The sequence below is a fragment of the Anthonomus grandis genome, chromosome 18 (assembly GCF_022605725.1).
Source record: "Anthonomus grandis grandis chromosome 18, icAntGran1.3, whole genome shotgun sequence".
NCBI classification, from domain to species: domain Eukaryota; kingdom Metazoa; phylum Arthropoda; class Insecta; order Coleoptera; family Curculionidae; genus Anthonomus; species Anthonomus grandis.
Genome location: NC_065563.1, coordinates 10,124,465 through 10,148,839, shown reverse-complemented (window position 1 = coordinate 10,148,839; position 24,375 = coordinate 10,124,465). Strand labels below are relative to the sequence as shown.

Genomic DNA, 24,375 nt, shown 5'->3' with positions numbered 1-24,375 from the left:
CCCCGAACGCCGGTATTTATCCGGAGTTGCAAAACAGGAAAATTCAAATTAAACCCTTTTGTTGTTTCGCAACCCTCTCCCCCCGGGATCAATCGGAAAAAGAAATAATTCCGAACTAAGGCCTTTAGTTTGTCGGTTAGTTTGTTATGCCCGAATAAATTCCATTTAAGCCCCCCCGTTTGTGTGTTTTTCGATCATTTTAATTAATTACAATAAAACAAAGAAAAACAGGAAACAAGCGCTATATCTTCTATCGCACTTAAAAAGTTTCCTCGGTAAAAAAAGAGAGACAATAATGGAGAAGTTGCTTAATGGTAATGCTGATTGCCGCCGTCCTCTTTTATTATTATGGCCTCTTTTAGCGGAAGTGAAATAAAAAAAAAACGAACCCTTAAAGGGTGCACTTGCAAAGTACTTACCGAGGAAGTACAATCATTGTTATGGGCAAAAGTTATATGGAATTGTTTGTGAGTATTCTCTCTCTCTCTCAGTCTGATGTACGATTTAAAAGATGTAACGTAATTTCCAGACAGTACACTTGGACATAAAATAAAATTTACGAACTGATAATGAGCACTAGGCACCCAACGCCCCGTTAAAATTGATTCATTTATATCGGCGATACCTGGTAGGAGTTTAAGGTGAATTTACTATCGACATTTTAACAGTACCACCACGTCGAATAAATATTTCAGATTGATGGCAGCACTTGGGCGGTACAAAGAGAAATTTTACAATGTTGCCCCCTATATATTCGACGGGCGGTGGGTGTTCGAAAAAAAATCGTAACAGGTTAACAAGAAGCTCTGATACAGTGATTTGTTCGTCTGGGTTTTGTTTATTGGGCCGTAGGTGGGCCTAGAAAAGGGCAAGGGGATTTATATATATAGTTAATAAACGAATATATGTATTTCAAACAATTGAACCCAAATATTATCGCTAAATTATGGCCTTATTTCGGGCTCAAATTCTTTTAAACATAAACTATTCAGATTTTGTGCAATAGAATTATAGTTATGGAAATAAAAATTCAATCAAGCAAACCGTAATTAATTTGCAAAACATTATGATATACGACATTACTAACCCTAAAGCATTAATATTAGAAGTAAATATAAGTCAAAATCTGCAAAGTCTTCTGAAATAAGGGACTTTTAAATTTAATATTATCGTTCTTTCAGGAACACACCATGGTTTCGATGAATCGGTTTTTCGGTTAAATAAATGTGATGAAGTGATTAGTTTTATTAAAGAGGCAATATCACAAAATACTCCTTGGGTAAATCATTTATTAATTAAGTCTCCGAAAAATAATAGGGACCAATTTAATGGTATTTGGATCTTGAAGAAAGGAAAAATATAAAGAAGGATGTAATTACTGGTGATAAAAATGTGGATTTATTATACTCTAAAACCTGAAAATAAACAGTAAAAAATATAATAAGCTCGCATCAATTTACTACTTATATAATATACATAATATATATATATAAGTAACCAGACCAAAATCTGGTACAAATATTTATCATTTCTTTGTTAAAATCGTTCTCCATTATAGTTAACTTACGTGTAAATGATAAATCTAATATTGGACATAATCAAATGAAAATAAACAAGTATATAAACTATAATAATTTAAGAAATTAATTAAATCAAAGTAAATCCTCACATCTGCTGTGACTTAACTGCAAACTGTATATTTATCACTTCATTAAACAACAGTAAGTGATTTACTCTGTCAAATTCCTTGGAGAAGTCGGTATATATGGCATCCACCTGATACACCCTCTCCAAGGCAAATTAAAGCTGTAAATTAAAATTCTTCTAAGGTTATACTGTTCAGCGGTTATTTATTCTTTACATTGCCAATTTAAGTAGTTATAGATTAAGCTATCAGAGACTTTTGGAATTGAAGACTGCGCAGATGGTTACCGCTAATATGCATAATAACTACACCTAAAACCGTCGGTGGTTATGCAAATTGAGTTGTGGTTTCCAGCGATACAAATCCATGTCAATAATGTCATGAACGTCATGCACTTGCAGTTTATTTGAACTGCCAGAGACTTGTGGTTGATCTATTCGCCTCTTAACAGTGTTGCCATTCGATGACTTCGTGCTGTCGTTACTCTTTTCATTTTTTGTTTGTTTACCTTTTTTGCAGGGCTAGGAGTTTTAATCATTTCCTCAAGAAGTTCGATTTATCTCTTAAGCTACCAACGTTTTCTCTTTATTCTCTGTAGCATTTCTCTAATCATTGACATCAACAAGTCTATTTCTTCCGATTCTGATTTTTAAGTTACTTCACATGCGACCGTTTTAGAGTCTTTCGCAACTTGTCTCAAACAAAATCACACTTTTTTCACTTCATAAACAACTTCCTTCTTTCAATGAGCACACGTTATCTTTACCTTTCTCGGATCAGAATTAACACTAAATATGTCGGCTTTCGCCATATTTTTTGCTCTATTTTGGTCTAAACTACAAGCGCACTTGGAAGAAGGAATTGTTACATGCGTTCTATTAAGATAGTTCAGAGATGGTTACTAAAAATAATTTTCAATAAAAGTATACTATTTTCTTTTGATTGGCATTTGAGTTTTATTGGTATATTTAGATAGTGTTAACGAACAAGGAACCATCAAGCGCCATTTGGCAGAAATCGAGTTTTCTGGACAATTGGGTAAATAAATACAATACTATGTCTACAGGTTTAATTACTAAACATTCTCGAAACAACAACTGCGCTCATCTAGTGACAAACTTCCGGAGGAGGTTTTGTCACTAGATGTCACTAAAGGAGTTTAGGCATTACTGAAAAATACAAATAAAAATATTTAAAATACTTTATATTTCTTTCTCTTTTAGGATGTTTGTGCCATAATAGAACCTTTTTTGCCAAACAGTGATCAAGAATCTAATAACAATGAATTGCCTATTTCTGATAATAATATTAAAGTAAGTATAAATAACATTATATATGACCGAAAGAATACCAAGCCTAGGAATGTTTGATATATATTTTTAATATTTTAATATCCTTCTACGTCAGCATCGCAAGTAGTCAATGAGAAAAAACACGAAAATATTGAGGATGAAAACGAAGATGCCAAGGCGTCCTTACTACAATAAGATTCTTCAAGATCCTTTAGGTTTCTTCAAGATAAACCTTCCACTTCAGCATCGCAACTTAAATATGTAGTCGAGGAGGAAGAGTATACAAATTTTGAGGATGACGTCGAAGATGATCGAGATCCTGACTTTGTTCCACCGCAAACTCTTCAGAAGAAGAGCAAGAAATTCATAATAATCTTCCAGACAAACAAGGTAGACCAAGAAAGGGTCGCAAAGAAAAACACCCTGGACAAACAGATAAAAGTCGTTAGTTTTTAAAAAATTTAAACTTACCACATATGTCAAGAGGAGGGTCACGCGTAGAAAAAAAAAGAATTTGTCGATTATGGTTGCAATTGTTTGGATAAGTGTTACGATAAAATTAGTCAGGATGAGCGAAAAGTTATTTTCGAGCAATTCTGGAAAACTGGATCGTATTCTCTTCAAAATGCAATAATATATTCTTCAGTAAAGGAACACCAAATGAAGAGAAGATGCATTAACGGAAATACAAATAGAAATTTTACTAGGACATATTACTTAGGAAATTTTTCGGTATATCATTATTATCATTATATATATTATCCACCTATAAAAAAATATTTAACACACAGTTTAACATTACCAGGAAGAAGTTAAAGAAAGATACATGCAATAAGTGCGACACTCTAGGTGCTCAATCAGCTTCAGGCAATACAGATGAAAAACTAGATCTTAAGTGTCATTTAAAAGCTGCCGAACTGGCTAGAGAAAAAATGTATAACGATTTTAAAGAGGCAAGAGTAAATGTTCATGTACAGGCGATTTCTTTTGACCTCGAGAAAACTTTGCCATTATCAAGAATCCCCACAAACATCATGTTTTATAAAAGCCAGTTATGGTTTTATAATGTGGGTATTCGATCGGCAAAAGAACGAAAATCTTACTTTCACTGGACAGAAAGTACTGCTGGTCGCGGTGCGCAAGAAGTGGGATCTTGCATAAAAAAATACTGCTAATATTTTTTGGAAAAACACAGATTATGGTCAGATTCCTGTGTTGGGCAGAACCGTAATATTAAACTTTGCCTAATACTAAAACATATTTTAAATAACTCTTCAACTTTGCAAAATATAAGCATGAAATTTCTGGTATCAGGCCATAGTTTCTTACCCAACGATTCGGATTTCGGGGACATTGAAAAGGCATTAAAATATCAGCAAAGGATTACGTCAATGTCATGAAGAATTCAGAATTTATTTTACAATTGCCAATACTTTATCCTAATGGCAAACCAATTTCAACGCCTAAACTTAATGATATAAGATCCGTTATGCATCTTATTCCCGAGGCAGATCAGAGTTTTTATACGTCGCTTATAGCCGGCGAAGAAATTATTGACGATATTGATGGATACAATGCAGATTTAAATTTCGAATATCAAGAAGACTAACAATACTGCTGTAATAATGTTTTTTTTACATATCAGGCCAAAAAAAAACCAAATAAATGTTTACGTTTAAGTTAATTAATTTTGTTAAAATAATTAAATATTTTTGTATAAACTATACTCATAAAAAGCAAGCTGTTATTTTTTTAACCATTTTTCCCGCTTAAGAGAAATTTGAGGGCTTGATTATTTGCATTTTACAATTTTTCAAAAATGCTTTTTATGTATGTTCTCGTTTTTAAAAACCATCCTATGTTTCATGTACATTGAGAAATATGTACAGCCTTTAAATAACATGCGATTTAAAAACCACATTTTTCAGAAAAGGAAGTTTTTGCAAAGGAATCAGGCATTTGGTTTCCTTTTTATTACCGGATTATAATAATGGTAGTAGTGAATCATCCGTAAAATATCTAAGTTTTCAAAATACCATCATAATTGTTTATAAGCTTTTTATGTGCAATAAACTTATTTCGTTAAAAATCTCGACTTTTTTAAAATTTGGCGCTTGGTTCTTTGTACGTTAACACTATCCATTTGATTTACGGCAGTTATATCCTCAAAAATTGCTTATACTCGTAAAACTACACAAGCGAACTATCTCTGTTAAAAATGTACTTCATACATTTTTTTTATGCACTTACAAAGAAATTTGTAAGTGCATATTAGAAACCTGTATAGAGTTTTAACAATTTAATAAATAATATGTAGGGTGATAAGGCTAAAGAATTGCAAATCTAACACTATGATTTTTGTCTATTAATAAACATTTGAACCCTATGCTGGAACAACGTTGTAACCGCCAATATGTGTAAATACGGTATTTCCGTGGAACAACGTTGTATGCGACCTAAATAATCCGTCGACAAAGTAGTGAGGACAATTTTCTGGTGGTTTTTAGGCGCCATTTTAATTTTATTAGTCTAATTCATTCGTTCTGTGGAACAACGTTGTATGTGCCGCCAACGTTTTTAAGTTTCAGATACGTGTTAGGTGCTCTGTTCATTGTTATAAGCCGAAATGGATGTTACTTTGACAAGCTCTGTGATGACACAGATTAATAGGGGAAAAAGGCGAAAGATGCAGATTGACAATTGGAAGCAGAATGCCAGAAAACGGTGCAGAGACAGTGGAGACGCTTACGTTTCATCTAGAAATGTCCCTAAAGAAGCTTTAAAACGCCCAGATGAAGTAAGTTAATTTAAAATTCAGTAACAGTGTTAATTTTTAGAGACGTTTATGCAAGTGTTCTCAGTCGCTTAATGGGTGCTCTGCTGAATTATTGGTGGGAAAGCACCAAATATTATTCCAAAATTTCAGACAACTAAGTTATGATAGTCAATCACAAATTATTTCTATTCAAGAGCCGAAGAGAAGGAGGGTTGAGGAGGCAATATCCCGCCGCAAAACCACTGTCAAATACGCCATAAATAATATACCCGTATGCAAATCAACAGTTTGTTATATATTCTCAGTCACCCAAAGACGACTTCAGTGCCTTGTGGATAAAATAAAATCTGGCAAATATAACTGACCAACGTGGAAAGCCTATGAACCGCCCAAAAAAACTAAAGCTAACAGATGCAGAGAAAATATGTGAACATATTAATTCATTTCCACAGCACGAAAATCATTATAGCAGAAATGCATCCACAAAGAACTGCCTCCCAGCTGATTTGAGCATCTCAAAAATGTATAGACTGTTCTTGGAAAAATACCCACAAAGTAAAGTCTCATTAAGGACTTATCATGATATATTTAAAAGTAAATTTAACCTACGTTTTGGACTTCCCAGATCAGACACCTGTTCATACTGTGACAAATAGAAACGTATCATCCATTTTTTCTCTAAGAGACCAAACACAAAGTCACGGTCTCATCAAATCCATCTAATTTTTTAAATGCTACACGTGTTTCCCTCCTATCGGAGCATCATCAGGCCTAGACCTACACAGATCACATTACAACTCTGTATAATGTAATACTCTGTAATACTGTGACAAGCTGTTCATGAAACTTTGCTTAAGGAAATAAGGGAAATCGAAAATGAAAGTAAAATCCATCACATGCGAGCAGAAGCAGCCTACCAGGCATTAAAACAAAATACCGAAATGGCTAAGATAAATCCTAATTATGTGGTTTTATGCACAGATTTGCAGCGAGTGCTTTTTTGCCCAAACCTAACTCATTCGTCCATTTTCTATCAGAGGCAATTTTCTACCTATAACTATTGTGTTCATAACATGGAAAATAGTATAGCTACAATGATGTTATGGCATGAAGTAATGGCACATCGAGGTTCTACTGAGATTGCATCGGCATTACTATTTTATGTCACCGAAAATTTCAATCGTCTTGGTCGAGGGCAGGAAAGAAAACTTGTGTTTTGGTCGGACCGATGCGTAGGACAAAATAACAATTGGAAGATGATAACATTGCTTCGACTATTACTGAAAAAAACATATTTTACCCAGGTGGAGCAAAAGTTTTTGATTAGTGGACATAGCTTTTTACCCTGTGATAGAGACTTTGCTCAGATTGAAAGGGTCTCTCGGTTTATGTTCCATTCTAGTGGGCAGATGTGATCGCCAAATCAAAAGTAAACAATCCCTTCACAGTTATTTACATGCATCAGACATTTTTTAAAGATTTTATTGATGGAGAAAATTGGAAGGATCCTAAATGCAAAATAACACAGGGAGTGTGGATTCAAATAACATCGGATGATCCGAACAGTATCCGGATAAGAAAATCCCATAACATAATTCAACCATGGATGTCGTATTCGCTAAAATCACCCAAGAAAACAATGGTTGAAGTATCTCTGAATGACCTACGGGAGGCCTATAATGAACCTCTTCCAATCAAAAAAGAGAACCTTGCCAACTTATTACATATGTAAAATATATCAATTTCTATCATAATATTAAAAGCGGTGCCTGAAAATATGTAGTTTCGTTTTATTTTTGATTGACATAAATAATAAAAATTATTTTTTCACTTTAACTTTAAATTTATTTTTAATCCTAAAACAATGTTGTAACCGACGTGGATATACAACGTTGTTTTATTAAAATAAGGAAAATATTCTCGTAAATCCGAATTCTGTATGTGGTCAAGTCTGCAATGCCTCTCTATGGTTAAGTTCTTTAATGTTATTGATATTAGCCATATATTGCATTCATTTGATTAAGCAATCGGTTATTTTTCGTTTTTTTTCTCGATTTCCCAACAAAACAATATTTGGCGGTTACAACGTTGTTCCAGCATAGGGTTCATTTATCTATTGGAAAAGAATGCACGGACAGATATCTCGAAAAGAGACATTAAATAATCTTGACTGAAGATAAGTTTAAATTCATATATCCGCAATGACAACTAATTTTATTCCAGAAAACGTTTTGGTGTTAATCCAATGCAAAAATTACATTTTATTTAAATATTAATAATCTTTGTCTTGGTATAGCTTATTTAGATAAAAGCTTTATTTAAGAATAGTAATCTTTTGATACAATTTTTTAATTGTATTGTTAGTTAGAAGTAACTAAACTTGAAATAAGTATAGCTTATACTTTATTAATAATGTGCTATTCTTAAGTAGAATGGAAACTATAATTTTGAATGTTTAAACAAAACGCTAAGGTTTTTATTACAAAGAATAGTTACGCTTGTATATTTTAATAAGAATATAAAATTTCCTGTATCGTCGAAGTTGAAAAATGCGATACAATTTAAAAAAAGAAAAAGTACTTTTGCCTATTAGCTAATTTTCAACAGTTCTTCAATAGATTGATTAATGAATTAGGTTAGGTAAAAAGAACCACAAATCTTATGGCATTTATTTCAGTTTGTGTCAACAAGTCATTAATGCAAATGATAACGTTAGTTATAATTCATAATTAAGGTAATTTGGTAAATTATAATTTAATTTTACCTTATAATTTGGTCTCCATGGGTACATTAATATAATAACATGTAGGTCAAGCTTCTTATTTCATTATGAAATAAAAGCATATAACAACGCAAGTCTAGCTAACAAAAACTCATATTAACATTTAAAAAATATTTATTCCTTTTTATACAGTAGGTATACCATATAATATATGTGGACTGAATAATTCATAACAAAGAAAATCTTATTCTATTCTAGGGTTTTGAGAATGAATTTGCAAACATTTTAAAGCGACTTTAAGCGACTTATCACTTTAACATTTTAAAGCGACACCCCCCAGCAGGCATTTACATGCAGCAAAGAAAATTTCAAATTAAGAAAACATTTTTTTCCAATTAACAAGTTTCCAATTAAGAAAGAAATTAACACATGGTATTTTTCCAACAAACTGATTTTATTAAAAAAATAGTACCTACATACTTGCTATTAAATAATGGACTTTTTACTCGCTTCTGCTATTGGTCAAGTTCGAACCAAGGGTTACCACGTGATGTTTCCGTGATACCTTTAACTGGATCCAAGTAAGTATAGCAAATATCGGGTGAAATAATTTGGCATCTTGCAGAGAATAATTTAATTAATCTGTTGTGCATTTCAAGAAAGATAAATTATGCCCGCTTGAAAAATTATAATTCTTGATTTAGGAAAAATAAATATTTGTGTGAAGGTACTGAAAATATATTTGTGAGAACATTATATGTAATTATAATAACAGGAACTTACAGTTGATTTAACTGCAATATTTTCCTTAATGTTAAATATAGCTTGTTCTTGAACCATTACAAATTTATTTTGATTTAAAATGAGATTTACTTTAAATTTTAAGACAAGCATACATTTGAAAATAAGATTAAGGTGCTCTTATCTTAATGTTGTTATATTAGATTTAAACATAATTACAGTTATTTCAAGATAATTTTTTCCAGAGTGGCTTTAATTTTAGAACAGGGTTTTTTTGCGTGTAAGTCGATCTTTAACTAACTTGTACTTTGATTATTATTTATTTATTTCTTCAAGAATAACTGATTTATTTTTTATTTCTTAGTATAAATGACTTATATATAAGAACCCTTAAGGCCATTAAGTTAGACAAAGATGTGCGGCGAGCACACGGCATGAAATTGAGTGTTTTATATTCAGAGAAGGTGTCATTCATAATAAGGGTTGTTTATCTAAGCCCTCTGTTCCGCCCCCCAAAGGCGTTTTGCATGGAAATTGCCTCCTGGAGATGCCGCTCTTCCGGCATAAGTAAGATGGATAATCGACCCTATTGAGTTTTCCGGATTTCCGGAACGATTGGGTTATTAAGGCCCCATAATAACTCTACATAACGGAATTGTTGCGATCGGGCTTGGGGGGGGGGGGGGATGGTAAAAGGGTTAAAACAAATGACTGCCATTAGAATGCGGTGCGAGAAGTAATGACGTCCCTAAAAACAAACCACTTCGAACGGTCCGATTTGCGATTCGGACGTTAGCGGAGTCCTAAAAAGGGTCTCGGGCAGCTGAAGTATTACATGCGGATTTTTCAATGGTTTCCCTACATAATTAAGAGCGTTCGACAAGTGTGTACTTTGAACTGTGATTTATGAGACGTCCTGTATACAGCTCGCGTTCAAACACGATCGTTTTCCTTCCTCTGTCATAATTTGTTTTCCATCATGTCAAAAATAGAAATTTTATTGCTCGCGTCGGCATCATTAAGGCATAGAGAGACGAGACGTTCCGCCTTGCAGAAATTGATGGTTGAACAAGAAGAGGAATAACACGACGTATGAGGCCATTAATATATAATATATATGGACGTCTCGTAAGCAACGTTTGTGACAATCGAAATCCGTGGGAATTTTTTATTTTTTTGTTTATTTGGGGTTTGAAAAACTGCCGTCAATTCTTTTTTTTCGTTTTTATGTGCACCGGGTGCGTATACATATATAATACGTCTTTTAGTTCCTAGAGCTGATTAATAGCTTTTTTCACTTTAATTCCAAATAGTTGAAAGGAATTATTATTCCAGGCAGTTAAGACCATGTTCGGGAATGCGCTAAACTGCCTGAAATGTAAGAAAAATCTTGGTATTCCAGAACTTTAAGATCACGTATGTAGACGGTTAATAGGAACTATAGAGTAGTAAGTAATTTTTTTTTAATGCAAAAAAGCAATTTATATAGAGCTGTTGAAAAAATAAAATCTTAAATCAAAGGATTCCAGGCAGTTGAGACCATGACCATGACCATGACCATGACCAAAAATTCCAGGAGACAGACCAATTTAAAACCTGCCCGGAATTACAAATAAGAAATAAAACCATGGAGTAGCAATTTCAAGTAGTTATATCCACGTCAGGAAATTAAATGCCTAGAGTTCTAGGTCTGTAATAGATTTGTTTAGCCTTAATTTTCCAATTCTAGGCAACTGAGATAGACTAACTCTTTTGACTCAATTGCCTGGAATTAAAAAAAGAATCTCAAATCAAGAATTTCAGGCACTTGAGACCATGCCCAAGAATTACCTCAACTGCCCAGAATACTGAAAAAAATTCTAGAATTTTTTAATTATTACTTAAATTATTATTCCAGGCAGTTGAGACTATGTTCGGGAATGAGCTAAACTGCCTGGAATGTAAGAAAAATCTTGGTATTCCAGAAATTTAAGATCACGTATGTAGACGGGTAATAGGGACTAGAGCTCATCCACTAGTAAGTCATTTTTTTTTAAATTTAAAAAAGCAATTGATTTAGAGCTGTAGAAAAAATAGAATCTTAAACCAAAGCATTCCAGGCAGTTGAGACCAGGTTCAAGAAAACTATCTAAAATGGCTGTACTTCTGAAAAGCTACAGAAATTCCAGGAGACAGACCAATTTAAAAACTGCCAGGAATTACAAATAAAAAATAAAATCATGGAGTGGCAATTTCAAGTAGTTAAATCCGCGTTAGGAAATTAAGTGCCTAGAATTCTAGGTCTCCGTCGTTTATTTTTTAATTCTAGGCTACTGTAATTCTTTTGACTCAATTGCCTGGAATTAAAAAAAAATTAATCACGAATCAAGAATTTCAGGAAACGGATCGCTTTGAAAACTGCCTGAAATTACAAAAATAATTTAACAGATTGAGAATTCCAGGCAGTTAAATTACCATACGTCAGGAAATTACCATAATTGTCTTAAATTATAAAAAGTATCTTGTAATTATAGGACTATAATAGAGTCGTTTATCATTTATTTTTTTATTCTAGGCAACTGCGATAAGCTGATTTTTACTGGCTCGATTGCTTGGAATTACAAATAAAATAAAATCATAGGTTAAAAAATTTCAGGCACGATCAGAAATTACCTCAACTGCCCTGAATTCTCAAATACATCCTGAAGCTCTAGATAGTTAAGACAAAGCTGTTTGACTGGCTTGGAATTACAAATGAGATAAAGTCATAGATTAGGAATTCCAGGCACTTGATATTACGTCCAAAAATTATCTCAATTGCACAGACTTTTAAAATAATTCTGGAATTCCTGGACAAAGCTGTCCGACCTGCTCAACTACACAAAATCCTGGAATTCTACATAACTGAAACGGAGCTGCTTCAAAGACTTAACTGCCTAGACTTTGTACAGGAATTTCGTCAACTGCCTGAACTTAAAACTGAACTAAAAAAATAAAAAAACTTTAGGAAACAGAGAAATTTGAAAACTGCCTGGAATTACAAATAAGATAGACTGATTGATTAGGAATTCCAGGCAGTTGAATCCGCGTTAGCTATTTATTATAAATAATTTATATTTCTACAAGTAGGTTGTATTTATAGAAATATAATAAAGTCGTTTATCCTTTATTTTTCAATTCTAGACAACTTAGTTAGACTATTTCTTCTGGCTCAATTACCGGGAGTTACAAATAAAATGAAATCATCTATTGAGAATTTCAGGCAATTGAGACCACGACCAGGAATTACCTCAACTGCCCAGAATATTGAAATAAATTCTGGAATTTTAAGAAATTAAGACAGATCTGGTTCAATGACTCAACTGCAATAAGAATGAAATTGTGATTGCAATTAGGAAAAAATCTAGAAATTCCAGGAACGGAGCAAATTGAAAACTTCCTGGAATTACAAATAAAATAAATAAACAGATTGGGAATTCCAGGCAGTTGAATCAATGTCAAGAAATTACTATAATTGCGTTAAATTGTAAAAAAACTTGTAATTATAGGACTATAAAAGATTCGTTTATCCTTTATTTTTTTATTCTAGGCAACTGCGATAAGCTGATTTTACTGGCTCGATTGCTTGGAATTACAAACAAAATGAAATCATAGGTTAAAAAATTTCAGGCACGATCAGGAATTACCTCAACAGCCCTGAATTCTCAAATACATCCTGGAGTTCTAGATAGTTGAGACAAAGCTGTTGGACTGGCCTGGAATTATAAATGAGATAAAATCATACAATAAGAATTCCAGGCACTTGAGACTACGTCCAAGAATTATCTCAACTGCACAGACTTTTGAAATATATTCTAGAATTCTAAGAAAATAGGACAGAGCTGTCCAACTTCCTTAACTTCACAAAATCCTGGAATTCTAAATAACTGAAACAGAGCTATTTCAAAGACTTAACTGCCTAGAATTACAAATAAATTAAAATAAACTTATAGAACAGGAATTAAATGGAATTACCCAAAAATTGCAAAATATTTTGCATTCTTAGGGACTATATGACTCCTAAATAATTTTTATTTAATTCTAGGCAATTAAAACAGACTTCTTTAACGGCCTGAAATAAGAAATAAAAAAAAATCATAGATTTGTAGTTCCAGGCAATTGACCAGGAAAATCAGAAAATGACCAAAATAAAAAATGCCTAAAATTACAAATAAAATAAATTAATTCATAAGGAATTCCAGGCAGATGAGACAGGAATTATTGCAACTTCCTGGAATTCTCAAGTACATCCGGGAGCTTTAGATAGTTGATACAAAGCTGTTTGACTGGCCTGGAATTATAAATGAGATAAAATCATACAATAAGAATTCCAGGCACTTGAGACTACGTCCAACAATTATCTCAACTGCACAGACTTCTGAAATAAATCCTGGAATTCTAGGAAAATGGGACAGAGCTGTCCAACTTCCCTAACTACACAAAATTCTGGAATTCTAAATAACTGAAACAGAGCTATTTCAAAGACTTAACTGCCTAGAATTACAATTAAAATAAAATCATAGAACAGAAATGAAATGGAATTACCCAAAAATTACAAAATATTTTGCATTCTTAGGGACTATATGACTCCTAAATCATTTTTTTTATTCTAGGCAATTGAAACAGACTTGTTGAACTGCCTGAAATAAGAAATAAAAAAATCATGGATTTGTAGTTCCAGGCAATTGTACCCACATCAGAAAATGACCAAAATAAAAAATGCCTAAAATTACAAATAAAATAAATTAGTTAATTAGGAATTCTAAGCAGATGAGACAGAAATTACCGCAACTGCCTGGAATTCTCAAATAAATTCTGGACTTCTAAATAGTTGAGACAAAGCTGTTTGACTGGCCTGGAATTATAAATGAGATAAAATCATAAATTAGCAATTCCAGGCACTTGAGACTACGTCCAAGAATTATCTCAACTGCGGAGACTTCTGAAATAAGTCCTGGAATTCTAAGAAAATGGGACAGAGCTGTCCGACTTGCCTAACTACACAAAATCCTGGAAATTTAAATAACTGAAACAGAGCTGTTTCAAAGAATTAACTGCCTGGAATTACAAATAAAATAAATTGATTGATTAGGAATTCCAGGAAGTTGAATCCATTTTAGCTAATTATCATAAATACCTTAAATTTCCAAAATTATTTTGCAATCATAGAACTATAATAAATTCGTTTATCCTTTATATTTCAATTCTAAGTAACTCAGATAGACTATTTCTTCTGGCTCAATTACCGGGAGTTACAAATAAAATGAAATCATTTATTAATAATTTCAGGCAATTGACACTACGACCTGGAGTTACCTCAACTGAATTTCAAAATAAATCCTGGAGTTTTAGATAATTGAGAAAGAGCTATGCGACTAAATTGTCTGGAATTACTAATAAAATAAAATTATAGATCAAAAATTCGAGGCACTTAAGACCACGCCCAAGAGTAACCTCAACTGCCCAAAATTATAGAATTCTAAGAAATTGAGACAGAGCTGGTTCAAAGACTCAACTGCAATTACAATAAAATCAAAACTGCCTGAATTTATGAAAAAATCCAGAAATTTCAGGAAACAGAGCAATTTGAAAACTTCCTGGAATTACAAATAAAATAAATTAACAGATTGGGAATTAAAGGCAGTTGAATTAACGTCAGGAAATTACCATAATTGCCTTAAATTATAAAAAGTATCTTGTAATTATAGGACTATAAAAGATTTGTTTATCATTTATTTTTTTATTCTAGGCAACTGCGATAAGCTGATTTTACCTTCTCAATTGCTTGGAATTACAAATAGGATTAAATCATAGATTAAGAATTCCAGGCACTTGAGACTATGTCCAAGAATTATCTGAACTGCAGAGACTTTTGAAATATATTTTGGAATTCTAAGAAAATGGGGCAGAACTGTCCAAGTTCTTTTACTACACAAAATCCTGGAATTCTAAATAACTGAAACAGAACTGTTTCAAAAACTTAACTGCCTAGAATTATAAATAAAATAAAATAAACTTATAGAACAGGAATTAAAGGGAATTATCCAAAAATTGCAAAATATCTTGCATTCTTAGGGACATAGGGAATTACCGCAACTGCCTGGAATTGTAAAATACATCTTGAAGTTCTAGATAGTTGAGACAAAGCTGTTTGACTGGTCTGGAATTACAAATGAGAAAAAATCATAGATTAAGAATTCCAGGCATTTGAGACTACGTCCAAGAATTATCTCAACTGCGGAGACTTCTGAAATAATTCATGGAAATCTAAGAAAATGGCAAAAGCATTTTTTTTTATTCTAGGCAATTAAAACAGACTTGTTGAACTGGCTGAAATAAGAAATGAAAAAAAATCATGGATTTGTAGTTCCACCCAATTGTACCCACATCAGAAAATGACCAAAATAAAAAATGCCTAAAATTACAAATAAAATAAATTAGTTAATTAGGAATTCTAAGTAGATGAGACAGGAATTACCGCAACTGCCTGGAATTCTCAAATAAATTCTGGACTTTTAAATAGTTGAGACAAAGCTATTTGACTGGCCTGGAATTATAAATGAGATAAAATCATAAATTAGCAATTCCAGGCACTTGAGACTACGTCCAAGAATTATCTCAACTGCGGAGACTTCTGAAATAAGTCCTGGAATTCTAAGAAAATGGGACAGTGCTGTCCGACTTGCCTAACTACACAAAATCCTGGAAATTTAAATAAGTGAAACAGAGCTGTTTCAAAGAATTAACTGCCTGGAATTACAAATAAAATAAATTGATTGATTAGGAATTCCAGGAAGTTGAATCCATTTTAGCTAATTATCATAAATACCTTAAATTTCCAAAATTATTTTGTAATCATAGAACTATAATAAATTCGTTTATCCTTTATATTTCAATTCTAAGTAACTCAGATAGACTATTTCTTCTGGCTCAATTACCGGGAGTTACAAATAAAATGAAATCATTTATTAATAATTTCAGGCAATTGACACCACGACCCGGAGTTACCCCAACTAAATTTCAAAATAAATCCTGGAGTCTTAGATAATTGAGACAGAGCTAAGCGACTAAATTGTCTAGAATTACTAAAAAAATAAAATTATAGATCAAAAATTCGAGGCACTTGAGACCACGCCCAAGAATAACCTCAACTGCCCAGAATTCTAGAGTTCTAAGAAATTGAGGTAGAGCTGGTTGAAGGACTCAACTGCAATTACAAATAAAATAAAATCAAAACTGCCTAAATTTATGAAAAAATCCAGAAATTCCAGGAAACGGGGCAATTTGAAAACTTCCTGGAATTACAAATAAAATAAATTAACAGATTGGGAATTCCAGGCAGTTGAGACCACGATCAGGAATTACCGCAACTGCATGGAATTCTCAAATATATGCTGAAGTTCTAGATAGTTGAGACAAAGCTGTTTGACTGACCTGGAATTACAAATAAGATAAGATTATAGATTAAGAATTTTAGGCACTTGAAACTACGTCCAAAAAATTATCTCAACTGCACAGACTTCTGAAATAAGTGCTGAAATTCTAAAAAAATGGGACAAAGCCGTCCGGCTTTTTTAACTACACAAAATCCTAAAATTCTAAATAACTGAAACAGAGTTATTTCAAAGACTCAACTGCCTAGAATTACAAATAAAATAAAATCATAAAACAGAAATTAAATGGAATTACCCAAAAATTGAAAAATATTGCATTCTTCAGGGAGTATATGACTCCTAAGTAATTTTTTTTATTCTAGGCAATTGAAACAGACTTGTTTAACTGCCTGAAATAAGAAATAAAAAAAAATCATGGATTTGTAGTTCCAGCGAATTGTACCCACATCAGAAAATGACCAAATTAAAAAATGCCTAAAATTACAAATAAAATAAATTAGTTAATTAGGAATTCTAAGCAGATAAGACAGGATTTACCGCAACTGCCTGGAATTCTCAAATAAATTCTGGACTTCTAAATAATTGAGACAAAGCTGTTTGACTGGCCTGGAATTATAAATGAGATAAAATCATAAATTAGCAATTCCAGGCACTTGAGACTACGTCCAAGAATTATCTCAACTGCGGAGACTTCTGAAATAAGTCCTGGAATTCTAAGAAAATGGGACAGAGCTGTCCGACTTGCCTAACTACACAAAATCCTGGAAATTTAAATAACTGAAACAGAGCTGTTTCAAAGAATTAACTGCCTGGAATTACAAATAAAATAAATTGAATGACTTAAATTTCCAAAATTATCTTGCAATTATAGAACTATAATAACGTCGTTTATCCTTTATATTTTAATTCTAGAAAACTCAGATAGACTATTTCTTCTGGCTCAATTATTGGGAGTTACAAATAAAATGAAATCATTTATTAATAATTTCAGGCAATTGACACCACGACCCGGAGTTACCCCAACTAAATTTCAAAATAAATCCTGGAGTCTTAGATAATTAAGACAGAGCTATGCGACTAAATTGTCTGGAATTACTAATAAAATAAAATTAAAGATCAAAAATTCGAGGCACTTGAGACCACGCCCAAGAATAACCTCAACTGCCCAGAATTCTGGAATTCTAAGAAAATGAGACAGAGCTGGTTCAAAGACTCAACTGCAATTACAATAAAATCAAAACCGCCTGAATTTATGAAAAAATCCAGAAATTTCAGAAAACAGAGCAATTTGAAAACTTCCTGGAATTACAAATAAAATAAATTAACAGATTGGGAATTATAGGCAGTTGAATTAACGTCAGGAAATTACCATAATTGCCTTAAATTATAAAAAGTAACTTGTAATTATAGGACTATAAAAGATTTGTTTATCATTTATTTTTTTATTCTAGGCAACTGCGATAAGCTGATTTTATTCTCAATTGCTTGGAATTACAAATAGGATTAAATCATAGATTAAGAATTCCAGGCACTTGAGACTATGTCCAAGAATTATCTGAACTGCAGAGACTTTTGAAATATATTTTGGAATTCTAAGAAAATGGGACAGAACTGTCCAAGTTCTTTTACTACACAAAATCCTGGAATTCTAAATAACTGAAACAGAGCTGTTTCAAAAACTTAACTGCCTAGAATTATAAATAAAATAAAATAAACTTATAGAACAGGAATTAAAGGGAATTACTAATAATAATTAACAATTACCCAAAAATTGCAAAATATCTTGCATTCTTAGGGACATAGGGAATTACCGCAACTGCCTGGAATTGTAAAATACATCCTGAAGTTCTAGGTAGTTGAGACAAAGCTGTTTGACTGGTCTGGAATTACAAATGAGAAAAAATCATAGATTAAGAATTCCAGGCATTTGAGACTACGTCCAAGAATTATCTCAACTGCGGAGACTTCTGAAATAATTCCTGGAAATCTAAGAAAATGGCATAAAGCTGTCCGACTTCTTTAACTACAGAAAATCCTAGAATTCTAAATAACTGAAACAGAGCTATTTCAAAGACTTAACTGCCTAGAATTACAATTAAAATAAAATCATAGAACAGAAATGAAATGGAATTACCCAAAAATTACAAAATATTTTGTATTCTTAGGGACTATATGACTCCTAAATCATTTTTTTTATTCTAGGCAATTGAAACAGGCTTGTTGAACTGCCTGAAATAAAAAATAAAAAAATCATGGATTTGTAGTTCCAGGCAATTGTACCCACATCAGGAAATGACCAAAATAAAAAATGCCCAAAATTACAAATAAAATAAATTAATTAACTAGGAGTTCCAGGCAGATGAGACAGGAATTACCGCAACTGCCTGGAATTCACACATTTTGGTCATTTCCTGATGTGGGTACAATTGCCTGGAACTACAAATCCATGATTTTTTTTTATTTCTTATTTCAGGCAGTTAAACAAGTCTGTTTCAATTGCCTAGAATAAAAAAAAATTATTTAGGAGTCATATACTCCCTGAGATTGCAATATTTTCCAATTTTTGGGTAATTCCAATTAATTTCTGTTCTATGATTTTATTTTATTTGTAATTCTAGGCAGTTAAGTCTTTGAAACAGCTCTGATTCAGTTATTTAGAATTCCAGGATTTTGTGTAGTTGAGCAAGTCGGACAGCTTTGTCTCATTTTTTTAGAATTCCAGGATTTATTTTAAAAGTCTGTGCAGTTGAGATAATTCTCGGACATAGTCTCAAGTGCCTGGAATTCCTAATCTATGATTTTATCTCATTTGTAATTCCAGGCCAGTCCAACAGCTTTGTATCAACTATCTAGAGCTTCAGGATGTATTTGAGAATTCCAGGCAGTTGCGGTAATTCCTGTCTCATCTGCCTGGAATTCCTTAATAATGAATTTATTTTATTTGTAATTTTAGGCATTTTTTATTTTCGTCATTTCCTGATGTGGGTACAATTGCCTGGAATTACAAATCCATGATTTTTTTATTTCTTATTTCAGGCAGTTAAACAAGTCTGTTTCAATTGCCTAGAATAAAAAAAAATTATTTAGGAGTCATATACTCCAGAAGATTGCAATATTTTGCAATTTTTGGGTAATTCCAATTAATTTGTTCTATGATTTTATTTTATTTGTAATTCTAGGCAGTTAAGTCTTTGAAACAGCTCTGATTCAGCTATTTAGAATTCCAGGATTTTGTGTAGTTGAGCAAGTCGGACAGCTTTGTCTCATTTTTTTAGAATTCCAGGATTTATTTTAAAAGTCTCTGCAGTTGAGATAATTCTTGGACGTAGTCTCAAGTGCCTGGAATTCCTAATCTATTAATTTATCTCATTTGTAATTCCAGGTCAGTCAAACAGCTTTGTCTCAACTATCTAGAGCTCCAGGATGTATTTGAGAATTCCAGGCAGTTGCGGTAATTCCTGTCTCATCTGCCTGGAATTCCTTATTAATTAATTTATTTTATTTGTAATTTTGGGCATTTTTTATTTTGGTCATTTCCTGATGTGGGTACAATTGCCTGGAACTACAAATCCATGATTTTTTTATTACTTATTTCAGGCAGTTAAACAAGTCTGTTTCAATTGCCTAGAATAAAAAAAAAATTATTTAGGAGTCATATACTCCCTGAGATTGCAATATTTTGCAATTTTTGGGTAATTCCAATTAATTTCTGTTCTATGATTTTATTTTATTTGTAATTCTAGGCAGTTAAGTCTTTGAAACAGCTCTGATTCAGTTATTTAGAATTCCAGGATTTTGTGTTGTTGAGCAAGTCGGACAGCTTTGTCTCATTTTTTTAGAATTCCAGGATTTATTTTAAAAGTCCGTGCAGTTGAGATAATTCTCAGACATAGTCTCAAGTGCCTGGAATTTCTAATCTATGATTTTATCTCATTTGTAATTCCAGGCCAGTCAAACAGCTTTGTATCAACTATCTAGAGCTCCAGGATGTATTTGAGAATTCAGGGCAGTTGAGGTAATTCCTGATTGTGCCTGAAGTTTTTTAACCTATGATTTAATTTTATTTGTAATTCCAAGCAATCGAACCAGTAAGTTGCCTATAATAAAAAAATAATTGATAAACGAATCTATTATAGTCCTATAATAACAAGTTTTTTTACAATTTAACACAATTATGGTAATTTCCTGACGTGAATTCAACTGCCTATAATTCCCAATCTGTTAATTTATTTTATTTGTAATTCCAGGCAGTATTCAAATTACTCCGTTCCTGGAATTTCTGGATTTTTTCATAAATTCACGCAGTTTTGATTTTATTTTATTTGTAATTGCAGTTAAGTCGTTGAACCAGCTCTGTCTCAATTTCTTAGAATTCTAGAATTTATTTCAGTATTCTGGGCAGTTGAGGTAATTCTTGGGCGTGGTCTCAAGTGCTTCGAATTTTTTATATATGATTTTAATTTATTAGTAATTCCAGACCGTTGAGTCAATCGAACAGCTTTACCTCAACTATTTAAAACTCCAGGATTTATTTTAAAAATCAGTTGAGGTAATTCCTGGTCGTGGTCTCAATTGTCTTAATGGATGATTTCATTTTATTTGTAACTCCCGGTAATTGAGCCAGAAGAAATAGTCTATATGAGTTGCCTAGAATTGAAATATAAAGGATAAACGACTTTATTATAGCTCTATAATTGCAAGATAATTTTGGAAATTTAAGGTATTACCTTTTTTTAACATTTGTACTTGCTATAGATCGCACTTCTTAAGAAGGCCAATACTTTAGTAATATTTGTCAAACTAAAACAACATCCTGGATGCACTTAATTGCCCAGAATTCCGGAAAAAATCTAGGAATTCCAAGACTGGCTTGACTACCTGGAATTCAAATAAAATAAAACCATTTATTACTCAGGTAATGCGGAGCATTAGCCTGAAAATCAAATAAAATAAACTTTTTTAAATTCCAGAGCGTTTTCACCACAGAACGTACTAAAGCCCCTAAAACGCATAAAACTTCTGACAAATTTTTCCAAATTTAATTAATGAGTCTGGATGCCGCGGCTTCCAATCAGTTTAGGCTCAATAATTACAGGATTAAATGCCCAAATAGTGTACTGTTTTAATTAAATTAAAACGAATAGATCCTGGGTCCATTAAAATGTAAATTATTTATGATTAAACCAGTACAGGGTAGTCAAATTAGAAATTTTAATAAGTTTCGAGGTAGCATTCCGGGAGAAAAACGGCAGCAAAAGCTACACAAAGTTTACTACTGAAAGTTTTCGCCCGATGTGGTTTTCGTTGCCTACGGGGCACCTGAAGATGGAACGACAACACCCCTGTTTGCTTTTCTTGTTTATACAAGCAAAAGAGATATTTCTGTGTATCAAATAAACGTTTTAGTCACAGAAAGGGAGGCATTTATAGAGAATATCAAAGAAAATGGACCATTTGGTGTGAAATTTCGCACACAAAAACTAGTGTATAAAATGCCTTTCCTTAGATTAGGCGGATGGTGAATTATTCTCGTTACCCGCCAAACTCCGGTGGAAAATCGAGACCCCGGGACTCCGGGCCTTATTATTAGGCAACCCGTAAATTTTAAAACGGGTCGGATTACTTCACGGTGCGGTATTATATGTAGATTTACGGGGGACAAGGGCCGCATTAGCGGAGACGTTATTGGAAATCTCTTCGGGATTTACGATCGTTTTTTTTTTCGTCATCGATAGTTTATGGCTCCGGGGGAATTGATAGTCTCGTTACTTCATTAAAATCAATGGAAAAAAATCTCTTAATAAGCGGGTTTTTTGTTAAACCCCTGGCAAATACAATGGCGAATTCTTCTTTGGGAGATGCTTATCTGGTCCCCTGCGTTCTAGTTTTTTTTGCTACATTGTTCAAAGCCCAAAATTCAAAACATTTATGCGAATATTTTTATAAGTTAAAAAGCAAAATGTTCTGCAGACTGTACTTTATAAATTTTGTTAAGGGTTTTAGCAAAAATCACCATAATATCAGCGTTTTTAGGCAGTTCTACCTATTGCAAGTAAAAATATTAAAAAAGGGCAATTTTTCGGAAATCTTTTGCTAATCTGCTTTGGGTCTTAGGAAACATTTATAGGGATAATTCTTCTAAACTTAGGATTTAGGTAATTTATATAGAATATTTTTCCGATCTTAGACTGTAAAGCGAGTGATTACCTTAAAGGTTATATATTGAGTATGTCAGTCTATAAAAGTTAATTTTCTAAAATTCCACATAGATGAAATACTGCTGTTCAGCTTACCCACAGGCATAGAATTACAAATAAGATTAAGAATTCCAGGCAGTTGAGTTGAGAGAGCACATCGAGGAATTACCTTAACTGCCTGAAATTTCAAAATAAATCAGGGTGTTCCAAGAAATTGAGACAGAATGAGTTCTTTAACTGCATAGAATTAAAAATGAAATAAACTCATGGATTAAGAACTCGAAGCAGTATAACCCCCGTTTCGGACTAACCTCAACTGCCTGGAATAAAAAAAAATTAATCATGAATTAAAAATTTCGGGCAATTAACAACACAACAAGTTTTGGAATTACTTTAACTCCTTAAATTCCCAAAAACATCCTGGAACACTACAAAATTGAGACTGCTGTTTAACTGACTTAATTGCCTGGAATTAAAAATAAAATAAGATTATCGAATAAGGATTTCAGGCGGCTAAGACTCCGTCCAGGAATTACCTCAACTACCTGGAATTCCAAAAAAAATTCTGAAATTTAGAGCGCTGTTTTACTGGCTCAATTGCCTGACATAAAAAAAAATTGATGACCTAATCGACCTGAAATTTAATATCTAGAAAATTGAGACTGCTGTTTGGCTGATTCAACTGCCTGGAATTAAAAATAAAATAAAATTATGGATTAATGATTCCAGACAGCTAAGACCCCTTCCAGGAATTACCTTAACTGCCTGGAATTCCAAAAAAAATCTGAAATTTAAAGAAATTTAGAGCGCTGTTTTACTGGCTCAATTGGCTGGAATTAAAAAAAATCATGGGTTTATAAGTCCAGGCAGTTAAGACCACGTCTTGGAATTACCTAATCGACCTGAAATTTAATATCTAGAAAATTGAGACTGTTGTTTGGCTGATTCAACTGCCTGGAATTAAAAATAAAATAAAATTATGGATTAAGGATTCCAGAGATCTAAGACCCCTTTCAGGAATTACCTCAACTGCCTGGAATTCCAAAAAAAAATTGAAACTTCAAGAAATCATGGATTTATTGGTCCAGGCAGTTAAGACCACGTCTTGGAATTACCTAATCGACCTAAAATTTAATATCTAGAAAATTGAGACTGCTGTTTGGCTGATTCAATTGCCTGGAATTAAAAATAAAAAAATATTATGGATTAAGGATTCCAGACAGCTAAGACCCCGTTCAGGAATTATCTCAACTGCCCGGAATTCCAAAACAAATTCTGAAACTTAAAGAAATCATAGATTTATAAGTCCAGGCAGTTAAGACCACGTCTTGCATTTACCTAATCGACCTGAAATTTAATATCTACAAATTTCAGGCTGCTGTTTGACTGATTCAACTGCCTGGAAATAAAAATAAAATAAAATTATGGAATAAGGATTCCAGGCGGCTAAGACTGCGTCCAGGAATTACCTCAACTACCTGGAATTCCAAAAAAAAATCTGAAACTTAAAGAAGTCCAGGCAGCTAAAACCACGTCTTGGAATTACCTAATCGACCTGAAATTTAATATCTACAAAATTGAGGCTGCTGT

At 32.6% G+C, this 24,375-nt stretch overlaps 1 protein-coding gene and 1 long non-coding RNA gene across 3 annotated transcripts in view; one reads left to right on the top strand and one right to left on the bottom strand.

Annotated features, from left to right (window-relative positions):
- The window catches only part of LOC126747001 (roundabout homolog 2-like), a 456,442-nt gene that overhangs the window by 330,497 nt on the left and 101,570 nt on the right, over positions 1-24,375 (top strand). The gene's annotated exons all lie outside the window — the stretch shown is intronic.
- LOC126747007 (uncharacterized) overlaps positions 1-24,375 on the bottom strand; it is a 71,633-nt gene that overhangs the window by 30,284 nt on the left and 16,974 nt on the right. The window lies entirely within an intron of this gene.